This window comes from Dermacentor silvarum, chromosome 2, assembly GCF_013339745.2.
Source record: "Dermacentor silvarum isolate Dsil-2018 chromosome 2, BIME_Dsil_1.4, whole genome shotgun sequence".
Lineage (NCBI taxonomy): Eukaryota > Metazoa > Arthropoda > Arachnida > Ixodida > Ixodidae > Dermacentor > Dermacentor silvarum.
In genome coordinates, this window is record NC_051155.1 from 172,990,606 (window position 1) to 173,002,977 (window position 12,372).

Consider the following 12,372-nt stretch of genomic DNA (forward strand, 5'->3'; position numbering starts at 1 on the left):
AAGCATCTTATATTCCCTTAGCACAGCAGATGGTGCTTAACAAACAAAAATTCAAGTTTCATTTACGAGAATGCGTTGCCGAATACCAATGCTTAACTTTTATACCTACGGGTCTGGTTTGGCTGCTCTGCCTAAATGTTATTATTGCAATGATACGGAAACTATAAGATATTTCTTTATAGAATGTCGTCGGTTCGACGTGCAAGCAAAACGACTTCTGGAAGGTTCCCTTCGCCAACATGGATTGCTCATTATGCTTCCTGTGGTATTATCTCTGCGATGACCACGTATGTGATGCTATATTTAATCGGCGTTTTCTTCCTCACTATAGAAACAAAAATATTGACTACAAAAATTAAAATAATATAACCTGAAAACTGATATTAACGATTAGCTTTAATTTAATGTCTCATTCCTAATTTACAAAACTCAATTAAATTTTTTTTCTTTTTACCAACTGCCGCCCGATTCATGGCCGATACCCGTAGTGCGTTGAGCCATACTCATAGACACCAAACCAAAGCTAGACTATCCGTCGTACTGGCTATGCCGTGCTATCTTGTATAAATAGTAAATGCATTTAAATTTTTCTTTATCCCGGACGCCGTCCTCAAGAAGTGCTCAGACATACTCGCACCCTACCGACTCAACAGAAGACGCTATCCTCCACCACACCCCATGCTGAGCAGAGACGCAGCGGTCGACTTAGGAGACTTCAGACCAACTATACTTTCCACATTCCTTGCTCCTACACAGAATGCACCCAACGAGCTACAACAAGAAATGCAAGCAGTGTAAGGTCCCAGCTCCCTCTGCCACATGGTATGAGAACGTGACCGCACCGAGGTGCAGCGCATAAGGGAACCAACCGTCGAGCAGAGGGAGGCCCAGCTGGCCATCCTCGACCCTGAGGATCAGGCGAGCCTGGGGGGTTATTCTGTAAGTATCCATTTAGTGGACATGTCCATTTCGTCTGCTGCTTAAGTGCTGATTGGCTGGGGGTACCTGTCTCCTTCTGACGCGTACTCCAACCCAGCCAATGAGAACTTCAGCAGCAGACGAAATGGTCATGTCCACTAGGTAGACACTTACAGAATAACCCCCCTGGTGGACGGGGCATGCCGGACGGCCAGGCCCCACGGCGTCCTGAACTAAGGACGCTGCCCGCCTAGGGTGGAGACGTCGCCTGCTGCTTTGATGAAGTTTATTACTGCTACTCTACCCGTGACATTTTTGGTGGAGGTGCTGGGCAAGGGTGCCTGGGTCGCGCAGCTGGGACAAGCTGACCGACGGTTGCGGTGTCGCGGGCGCTGGCGGCGTGGTGGAACCAATGAACTTCTCTGTTAATGTTATGTATCTCTCTGGTGCAGCCAAAGGGAGAGCTGTAGGTAACATTTTGTTTATTGACGGTGTCCCGAAGCTCCCCTTCCAATTTGGTTCATGTCATGAGGCTCACTGCTGCCCGGCCCTTCTTGTGCCAGTGGATGCGTGTGCGTTTTCCATTGCGCCACAAACGCATTTGCAGAGAGCTACACAGACGCGCCTTATATATCTAACACTCCTCCGTGTACCCGCGCTCTTGCTCGGGGCGGTGCCGCCGCCTACGAGCAGAAAAGAGAAGTACTGCATTATGACACTAACGCGCACCGACAGTGAACGCTTCGGTGGTCTCAGCACTACGACGCCTCGATGCCAGCATTCGAAGGGACGCTGGCATCAAGAAGCACTACCAACGCCACCTAGGTGGCGTTCACCGTACTCAGCACAGCGGAGCGTGGCCTCCGCAATTAGCTCTGAAAATGTTTCTGAAGTTGATCGCGGAGGCTGCAATTACGACGCGCTGTACGCGCTGATTTGACTCGGTGACGATTCAGTTACGTGCTTTGTCTTGCGCGTTGTATTAGTGTGTCAGTTACGTGCTTCGTCTTTCGCGTTGTGCTAGCGTGTGCAGCGTAGTGCAGCTTCCATATGCACGACGGTTGCTCATGGTCATCGACGTTGGTAGTCGTGATGGAGGCGACGTGCCACCAGGTCGTCAGCGTGGGTGCATCAACGCCTAAGGGCGCTTTAGCCACAAACACCACTAGACTTAATATATCAATGGGCAATAAACATTACCACTACTTCTGTGAGACACGTTTCACTTTCGTGTGCTATACCGATTCCTATATAAGAGGGATCAACCACATTTTTCTTTTGTTTAATTCCCTCGTCCTTTGAATCTCTTGTGATATATATATATATATATATATATATATATATATATATATACCGTAGTAGCCCATGCCAGTCTTTTTTCTCGGCTAGCCCTCTCCACCTATCACTAATACCTATATCTCACTATCGCGTACTTATTCTGACATACTAGTTGATATATACGGGTTTTTGTTATGCATTCTTGGTATACGTAAGTTGTGTGCACGGTGGGTTGGCTATGCGGCGTGAATAACGTAAAATGGCACTGCTTGTTCAAGGTACCATTGCAAGCTAGCGGTCTGGAATAACGCAGCGCCAACATTCTGAGCAGTTAAGCTCACAGAACCTAAATTCAAAAAATATATTTTTGTTCGCTGCTGTATATGCGTGCATTATATCGCAGACTCCGTTTCTGGCCCAACTCTGTGCACGATGTCGCCTATATTCTCTTTTCGCATGCTCGTGTACCTCTGCGCTGGTAGCTATACTGTAAATAAACTGTAAGCTTGCGCACGTTGCGTGACATGCCTGGCGTCGCGATTTTATACATTGCCATCGGGCTTTCGCCTTCCGCATATATGTCCAGCATGTCCTGTCGTTGTTCAAGGCGACCGTGTGACGTGCACGTTCTGACGTCGGACGTTGGCCTTGTCTGTAGCGGTGACACATATCGCGTGCGTGTTGGCAATTTGGTTCAAATTATGCCACTACGCGATGCTGCTGTGTCCGGAATGCTTCATGTTCAGTTACATTTGAGTATTATTGAGACATGGGTTCCTTCATTTTGCTTCGAGTATGTGGAGCTAAATATAGGGCACACAACTGCTGACGTTTATAGATCGCGATTTGCTTGCGGTACGTATGCATACGCCTCGTGGTTCTGTGTGCGCCTCGTGGCGCCCATGTCACGCGCCCAATAAGAAGGGCATGCTCGGCATATTGATACGGAAACATGGCAGCTTGCACTGTGAGGGTACGTCGGTGCTGTGGCCGAGCGCTATTTTCGAGCTTGGAAAGTTGTGTCTGGAATGACTGGCTATTAATTAAAGGGATATCGAAGAGAAACGTCAAATGCCCATTTTAAGCTGTCGAATATGGAATAATAAATTGATGAGTCTCGTCGAGCTAGAGTACAAGTTTGCTTAGGGAGGAGCGACGCATTACTGGTGGTAACGCGGTATTCCTAGGGGTGTGCGAATAGTGATGTCCGAGACCGAATCGAATCGAATATCGAATACTTTCGGATAGTTTTCGATTAATGAGCAGCCGCTATCACAATTAATATAAAACGATGTTCACAGCTCAGTATTCTTAAAGTTAGCAATTTCTGTCATCACATATAGCACGTTATGGAGCGTTGCTTATTAAAAGCACAAATGGGGCATTAGGAGCAAACAAGTACTTTTTTCGCATGCGCAGGGCTCCTCAAGGAGTGCGAATGATCGCTGTACAGCCTGTAAAGTATGGCTACCGTAGTGACGTAGCCTGCTCCACTGCGCAAGTTTTCATGTTTTATGTCTATACTCTGCCTGCGGGGGTTAAAGTATGCCGTGCATTTGCTCCAATTTCATGTTTATTTGGATCGTAGTTGACGTCTTGAAATATTTGCAAAGTATTCGAAAAATATTCGCATTTACGAATAGTGACTACTCGATTCGAAGACCGAATCGAATAGGAAACTATTCGGTTCGTTATCCGAAAGTTTCGAATATTCACACACCCCTAACTGTATTCACAATCCCGTACCACCTCCCCACGACATCGTAAATAGCATCGATCGGAGCTAGTTAAGAAGTAGGCAAAAACTCAGCCAGGCAACTTTTGTGAGAGGAGTCGTTAGATGCACCGTGTTTGCTCTGGTTAGTTATCCATAATACCCTTTTTGTTGAACCAACTAAACTACGAACCGACCGAACGAATAAAAACAAGCGGCTAAATGCGAAGCAAGGAACCTAACTATTGAAAACAACTGTTACAGAATGCATGTTTGATGCTCCTTTGCATGGTGTTTGAATCCCCCTCCCCCTTCTCCTCATCTTTTTTTTTTGGGGGGGGGGGAGGAGGCGGTCTTTGCTCAGGTAATTCTTCACGGTATTGTTATAAGGGTCGAGTAGCTACATACGTTGTCGAAGCAGTTCTTCGTTGACGTATATGCTTACCAAACATTATTAGCGCGGATGCCAGCTCGTGTGAACGAAGAATTGGACATCACAAACTGAGCTTTAGAAATGGGACCCCGTGCCTATTCTTAACCTTTTCCCGAGTCTGTCGCTCTATCGAGTTAACCATAAATTTTTCTTCTATTCAATATCCTTTTTAACACGAAAGTGTTTTATGCCGGGGTCCACCAAGACTTCACTGACGTATTTCCGTCACGGAAATACGTCAGCTTACAATGTACACGAACATAATACAAAGAAAGAAACCAGAAGAAAAAGTTCCACAAACATGCAAAATTTGGAAATCGAACCCACGACCTCTCGGTCCGCGACGATAGATCGCCGAGCGTTTAACCCATTGCGCCACAAACGCATTTGCAGAGAGCTACACAGACGCGCCTTATATATCTAACACTCCTCCGTGTACCCGCGCTCTTGCTCGGGGCGGTGCCGCCGCCTACGAGCAGAAAAGAGAAGTACTGCATTATGACACTAACGCGCACCGACAGTGAACGCTTCGGTGGTCTCAGCACTACGACGCCTCGATGCCAGCATTCGAAGGGACGCTGGCATCAAGAAGCACTACCAACGCCACCTAGGTGGCGTTCACCGTACTCAGCACAGCGGAGCGTGGCCTCCGCAATTAGCTCTGAAAATGTTTCTGAAGTTGATCGCGGAGGCTGCAATTACGACGCGCTGTACGCGCTGATTTGACTCGGTGACGATTCAGTTACGTGCTTTGTCTTGCGCGTTGTATTAGTGTGTCAGTTACGTGCTTCGTCTTTCGCGTTGTGCTAGCGTGTGCAGCGTAGTGCAGCTTCCATATGCACGACGGTTGCTCATGGTCATCGACGTTGGTAGTCGTGATGGAGGAGACGTGCCACCAGGCGTCAGCGTGGGTGCATCAACGCCTAAGGGCGCTTTAGCCACAAAACACCAATAGACATTATATATCAATGTGCAATAAACATTACACTACTTCTGTGAAGACACGTTTCACTTTCGTGTTCTATACCGATTCCTATATAAGAGGGATCAACCACATTTTTTACCTTCTTTTGCGCGCGCGCGCGTGTGTGTGTGTGTGTGTTTGTTTGTGTGTGTGTGTGTGTGTGTGTGTGTGTGCGTGCGTGCGTGCGTGCGTGCGTGTGTGTGTGTGTGTGCGTGCGTGTGCGTGTGCGTGTGCGTGTGTGTGTGTGTGTGTGTGTGTGTGTGTGTGTGTGTGTGTGTGTGTGTGTGTGTGTGTGTGTGTGTGTGTGTGTGTGTGTGTGTGTGTGTGTGTGTGTGTTTTCGCGTCGTTTCTTTGCGACGCGAGTCGCTCTGTACCACCCTTTATATAATACAGGAATATATCGCTGTCGCTGCTTCACATTTTAGGCGAAGCTGATATCCTTTCTTTATGCATTTAAGTTCAAATAACGTTTTGTGCGGCCACGCTAACATTTGCATGATGAGGATGTCGGTATGCTTTCTGCTCGCATAGCTTACGTTTTACAAATCGATTCTACGTAACCGCTCATAACGCGCCCTTAAATCGCTTGCTCATAATTAATCAGCGGCGTACGTGCATATACATAGAGGCCTCACTTCCGCGTATGCGGGCCCTGCCTGTCCCCGAACTACAGTCACCGTTGAAAGTGTCCATGAGTTGTTCCTTTCAAAACATAATCGGGCTATAATGGCTATAACCGGGACTCTGATGACGTCGAAGAGAGAGATGGTGGTAGAGTGACGGCCGAGGGAAACTCTCCTTCTTCTTCTTTTTTTTTTTCCTGTTTCGCCTAGACACGATCGAAGTCGCGACCTCATAAGGCGACCCGACCCACATGTCATGCTCGGTACGTTATGAATTAAAAACGACAACCCGACCCCGGGCAGGGCTGACTATTGTATCCGGGCTGTTGCGCTTATTGTAGACACTCCAATGAGGGCTGCGTCTGAAAGCTTCTACATGTTTGCTAACGTATACTGTAAACACGCTTTGCTGTTCGCTTGCGAAAAGGAATGATTAGCATTTTTTTGCTCTCTCGTCTGCATGCCGTTCTGCATGATGTTTAAACAGGTGAAATTGCTTATTGTAAGATATAAAGACATTGTTTTTTTTTTCATTTTTTTCACGTCTGATGTACGAACCGATTCTCCTCTTGACAGGTTTTTGTCTCCTTTTAAAGCGAAGCTTTCCTTGCCCATTCCGCGCACTTTGCGGGTGCTGGGTTGCACGTTGCTGTCTTGCACGATTGGTCTGTACCGGGCATATGGTGCAAACCGGCTAAGGATGCAGTGCAAAACGAGGCGATCCGTGGCGGCTGGTGATGTATGTACAGTCAACCACAAAAGTTTGCGGACCACGCGAGCGCGTGGCCAAGAGCCTCTTCGCGACACTTCCGCTACGTCACCAGCGATCGACAGCAGCGCTACGTTGAAGACGCATCCCTCCTTAAATCTATGGCCTGTCTATTTTCGCACTGTGCGCAAATATTTTCTACCCATCTCTTTCAACGTGACGCGCTCTTTGTTAGCCAGGGCTACTTGCTTATATTTTGAGAGCAGAATATCAGTACAAGTAATCAGACAGCGTATTCTTCGGCTGTTATCAGTTCTATTTTCGCGTAGCCACGCTGTTTTTTTTTTTTTTTTTTTTTTGCGTGAGTGCGTGAGTGAGCGGTGAGGCAGCCATGGGACACAGATGCTTAGTCAGTAGGCAGAATTTTTCCGTTCCTCCCCCATCGCTAAGTGACAGTAGCGGCCGGCATTTGATCGCCTGCGCCCAGGTTTTGCTGCGCAAAGCCCGAACCACCGCGCTGCTATAGTGGTTACATTTAGAAAAATAAGAAATAATCGGGTGCGATGACTCTTTTTATAACCCTTTGCGACACGGCGTCCTCGTGTGGGGACTCGAACTTCGGAGGCGCGTCCCACGCCACGTGTTTCTTCAAATGACCTAAAACTCAGTGTGCACATTCGTGTCCGCTTCCTGATGGGACAACTAGCGGTCAGTTAACTTCATTGTCCTGCGTATTGCTGCAGATGATCACTTTGCTGGAGACACTACCATGTTAGACAATCGTTCGACGTGCCGCGTTCCAAGACCAACGTCAAGAGTATTTTTTTTTTCTCCGGTCGACACAAATACAACCGAAAAAGCAAGTGTGCATGCGTTTCGGGCCTAATAGTTGATTCTTTTTATGCAAGCATTGAAGCTGACGGATTTCAGAATAATTAGATAATGAGTTATACGCTAACTAATTTTTTTTTACTGAAACTCGCACAAAACAGCACATTGCTTCGTCTTCTTTCTTGGAATGTAATAGTGAGCGTCTTGAAATGATGCCATGCGCATTTGACGCATTTGCAGACAGTGCATCATAATTCGTGTCTGAAGGGGATGAATTTTCACAAGACATTTACAGAAGTGTCATGAAACATAGGTCTCTCAATGATCTAGTAGGAAGTGAAATGTCCGCCGTTTTCTAGCACCTTATTGATGCGTGTGGGCATCGACTCGTACAAAGATTCAGTAATCTCCGGTCGACCGCGCAGGCTTTCCCATTCTTGTGCGATCGCTTGCCACAGCGTATCGGCCGTGCGGCCGCGGTTGGCTCGTGTGGACAGCCGTTTCTTCAACATGCCCCAGACATTTTCTATGGGATTCAAGTCGGCGCCACATGGAGGCCACTCAAGCTGGCAAACAGCATGTTCTTCTAGCAATGACTGGACGATACGTGCTTTATGGATCGGGCTGCGGTCGTGTTGAAAAAAATAGCAGCCGTCGCTGAAGGGACCGTCCAGCGCATACGGAACGAGGTGTCTAGTGATGACGTCGCAGTACCGTGACGCAGTGAAGGGCCCTTCCAGACGCACAAGGGGACCAAGGCCATCTTTGCTGATTGCTCCCCACACGCTCACGGAACACCGTCCACTGGATAGAACACTCTGTGTGTAATTAGGCAGATATCTGCAAGAAATAGCATACAATAGGGTTCCAGCGGCGCGTCTAAAAATGTTGTGATTCCTCTTGCGTATGAACTTTATAATGCTGTTATAGAGTTGCAATAGAAAACGTGCAAACATCATTAGATAGTACTGAGAGACCCACTGGCAGCTTTTAATTAGCTTCAGAGTAAGTAGTACTATGAAACAATCGTTAATGTTTTCAACATAATACCACTACAGAAAAATCTCGTAATGTCCAAAAGCTCATTTTACGTGAAACATGTTGTGATGCAGAATTAGCTTCGTGAATTAACTGTCAATACACTGTAAACACACCTGCAGTTTAGTGGACGCCAAACCCGCTTCCGTTGGTCCCAGCGCGTGGAAAAAGTTGACTCGTCGCTAAAGATGACATCGCCCAATTTCTCTGTTGTCCAATCTTTCATTGCTGTAGCGAACATGAGTCGTTCTTGTAGCTGGCTGTCTGAGAGGCAGGGCTTCTGTGCTGCTACGAAAGACTGCAGGCCAAGCTCACTCAGCCTTCTTCTTACAGTCTCAGACGATACCGTGAGCGAGAGCGCTTCTCGGATATCCTCTGCACTTTGAAAAGGATCAGCCACGATGGCGGCCGTAATCAGGCGGTCCTCTTCCTCAGTCGTGGCCCTTGGACGCCCACTGCGCTCCATATCTGTGAATCTGTCATCGTCGCGGAAAGCTTGAATAATCCTATTCACGGCAGTCCGGCTCCTGTTGGTTTGGCGGCAGATTTCGCGCTGAGGTATTCCCTCTATAAATAAACGCACAATGTGCCTTCTTTCGTCAAGTGGAACACGCAGCGGCATCTTTCCAAATAGGCAATCACCACGTGGCCTGAAGCAAGTCTACTACGTTTTCAGCGACTGATGCGAAGATGCGCCTATGTGTGAAAGAAAATTTTCTATGCATCCGCTTTTTCTTTATTTTTGATGACAGTGAAACACCTCCCTACCCTTTCTCTCAAGACGCAGAAGCAGCAACACTCATTGGACCAAGATGCTGCCAACCAAAGTGCGCCAGTAAACGTCGCGTAAAAAAATCGTCGCAGCGCTTCGTGAAACTTATCTACCCACTGGCACACCAGTCGACAAAGTTGCAGTGATTGCTCCGATACTGCTATCAAGCCAGATATGTGGCGGTCTTATCGCAGACAGCGCTCTGCGTCAACACAACGAACTAACAATGTCATGCACGGGAATAAAAAATTAACAGGCAGGCGAGTACCAAGAGGGCTCATATCCGGGAGAGCGCCCCTGTCGCCGCTAGGTGGCGTACCGCTAGGTGGCGCGGATAGGCAGTCTGGCAACGCGCTCGCGTGGTCCGCAAACTTTTGTGGTTGACTGTACACGCGCGAATGTGAGCTCTAACGCAAGCACGAAGTCGTCGCCATGTCTTCATGGTAATTTCGCCTTCGTGATCTCATCACCTTCATCTCATCATGATTATCCCTTCGTTGTCACGCCGTCCTCATCATTCGCTCTGTCGTCATCACTGCGTTGCAATTTCGTCGAAATCACGCCGTCGTAATTACACCGTGCTTGCAAATGATCGCTAAACAAGAACACATCCTTCGCAAATACCAATGAAAGCTACGCTTAAGCCGATGCCCACAGTGCGTAGTGCGCATATTTTTTCTTCTTCGTTGGCAACGGCCCCCGCGTATTTCAACAACAGAATTTTTGAATACAGGTTCGCTGGTGCATTAGAGTTCCTGAGCTTGTTAAGCAGCGCTCAGCGCATTTACTGGCGTCAGGCGGCACTAACAAGGCGATTAAGAGAAACGGTATCGTTAGTTTCGAGCCATCGCTCCGCTTACGAATTTCAATGTTCGCTGAAACGCGTTGCTTGCTAGACATGTCGTTGTCGTTGCACAAAAGCAAAGACTCCTATGCTCTGCAAAAATGAGAGGCGTTGCATTACGTATCCCTTTGGGAGCATTGCGATTTTGTATGGTGTTTTATAAGCGGGGAGTTGGGCAAACACGAATATTTGACTGAGTTTTAGTTTGGTTTTACTCGGGATTTTTGTTCGCCGGTGAGCCTATTAAGATAAACTTATGTTCGTGCCAATTCAGTTTTCATTAGCCACAGCGATATTATGTTTCCTGCTTTGACAATTTTCGCGGTCTTCTTTCCTGAATCAGTGTTAAACTTGCAACATATCTCCTTAGCGGAATCAGCCACGCAAAGAAAAGAAATATTTGATGAACGAAGGCCAATGGTTTATTCACAATGCCTAGCTCACCTTATGGGCAGTCTGATTTCGAAACAAAACCGGAGCTTTTTCTCTTTTTCTTTTTTTTCTATAGCGTGTTTCATTAAGAAGATGCGTTGGTAACGAAGTTGTGCTGTTAGGGTACTCCGGATTACATTCGCAATCATTTCAGTTCAGGATGTCATACTGTGCAATGGTGTAAGATTTTTGCTTCTGCATGTAGGAAGGCCAACCCCAAATACCTTTCCAGGGTTGTACCAGTATAAGGTTTCCAGAATTTTTTGCTCTAGAGAGTGGGTGGAAGGAAGCTACATTGTCGGGAGAAAAAAAAAAAAAAAAGAGATCTTTCGCACTTCTCACACGTGACTATCTTGACAAATGAAAATGTGAGAAAGCGATGTCGCAAGCTTCTACGTGGTTCTGATTTCGCTGACTCAATCTCTTGGTAATTTAAGACGAAGACTAATTTCGTTTCGTCACGCCGCGACACATCGCAAGCTTGCGCAATAGCACCACGTGCTGTCTTGACGGAAGCGTTTGTCACGTACAGCCGATTTCAGAGAAGTTTTCGGAGAACGGTGATTCGAGAAAAATGTAACTATTGTCACCTTTTGCTTCCCCGAACCTCGAATTCAGGGGTGAATTGGGGCGATCCCTCGTAGTATATATTACACGTTTCCCTTCAACTGAGAATGCTTTATCCAAGACGATTTCTTTTTTCTTTTTTGGTTGCGTGATTTAAATAGTTTTGTGGTATTGGGTATATTTAAAGCAGACCTACATTTATTTCGGATTTACAAGTTCGCTCTGTGCATTTTTGTCTGTCACGCGTTTTCTCCCGAGTCATATAGCCTTAGCGCAATCGAGGCGCAGATGAAGTGTGCGGGTATGTCGAGGATATTTATAGGGACTGCACGACTACGAGTACTTTTTAAGATGAACATCATAAGAGAGAGAGAGAGAGAAAATTTATTTACAGAAAGGAAGAAAGGTCGCCCTGAGCTAAAGCTTGCTCTGGTCTGCTACTCTACACAGGGGTAAGGGGACGGGGAGGAACAGCATAAGGTAACAACTGAGATAAAGACGATGGTACTCTCTCTTTTTGTAGGAAATGTTCAGAATATTATATAGTGATTTATTATATTTAGAACTTAATAATCATGACGACGTATATTCGCAGATGATCTTCTGTTGAGGTGCTTCGAAGGTGGCCTATATATACTCCAGATAACAGGGGACGTGAACAGTAGGCTTCAGAATCCAAGTGAACAAATCCCAAGGAATAATCAATATTCTGGTAATTGTACATGAGCTTACGATTGATTATCAGCCTCTGGAGGCAGTGTACGAACACATCGAGGCCAAGGAGCCACTGTGAACCAGGACCACGAGACGGAGCTCATTCGGCAAGAACTTCGAGTAGTAGCTTACCTATATACAGTTGAAAGAAAGGGCAGAATAACGACGTTCTGGCTCAAGTCACCTATTGATCTGAAAGTTCATCGGATAAACTTGAATTGAAGGCGTCGCAAATTAAGTTGGAATGTGAAAATAATAGATGTCATTTTAAGAAACAGACAGCCCTGTGGAATAAAAAAAATACGCAAGAGAATGTTATACTATAGCTGTGATTCCGAAGAAGTGCACTTAGGCTGGTCATGTGAAGCTCATGACTGATAAAACAGAGCCTACACACAGGGAAAGAAAGCGTACTAGAGGAAAGCAGAGAATTAGATGGAGAGATTGGATGAAGAAATGACGTTCTTAGGAGTCGGGTGGGTTCGATCGATGCTGAAAAAGATATGTTAAGGTGTCCGGAACACACCTTCGGTCT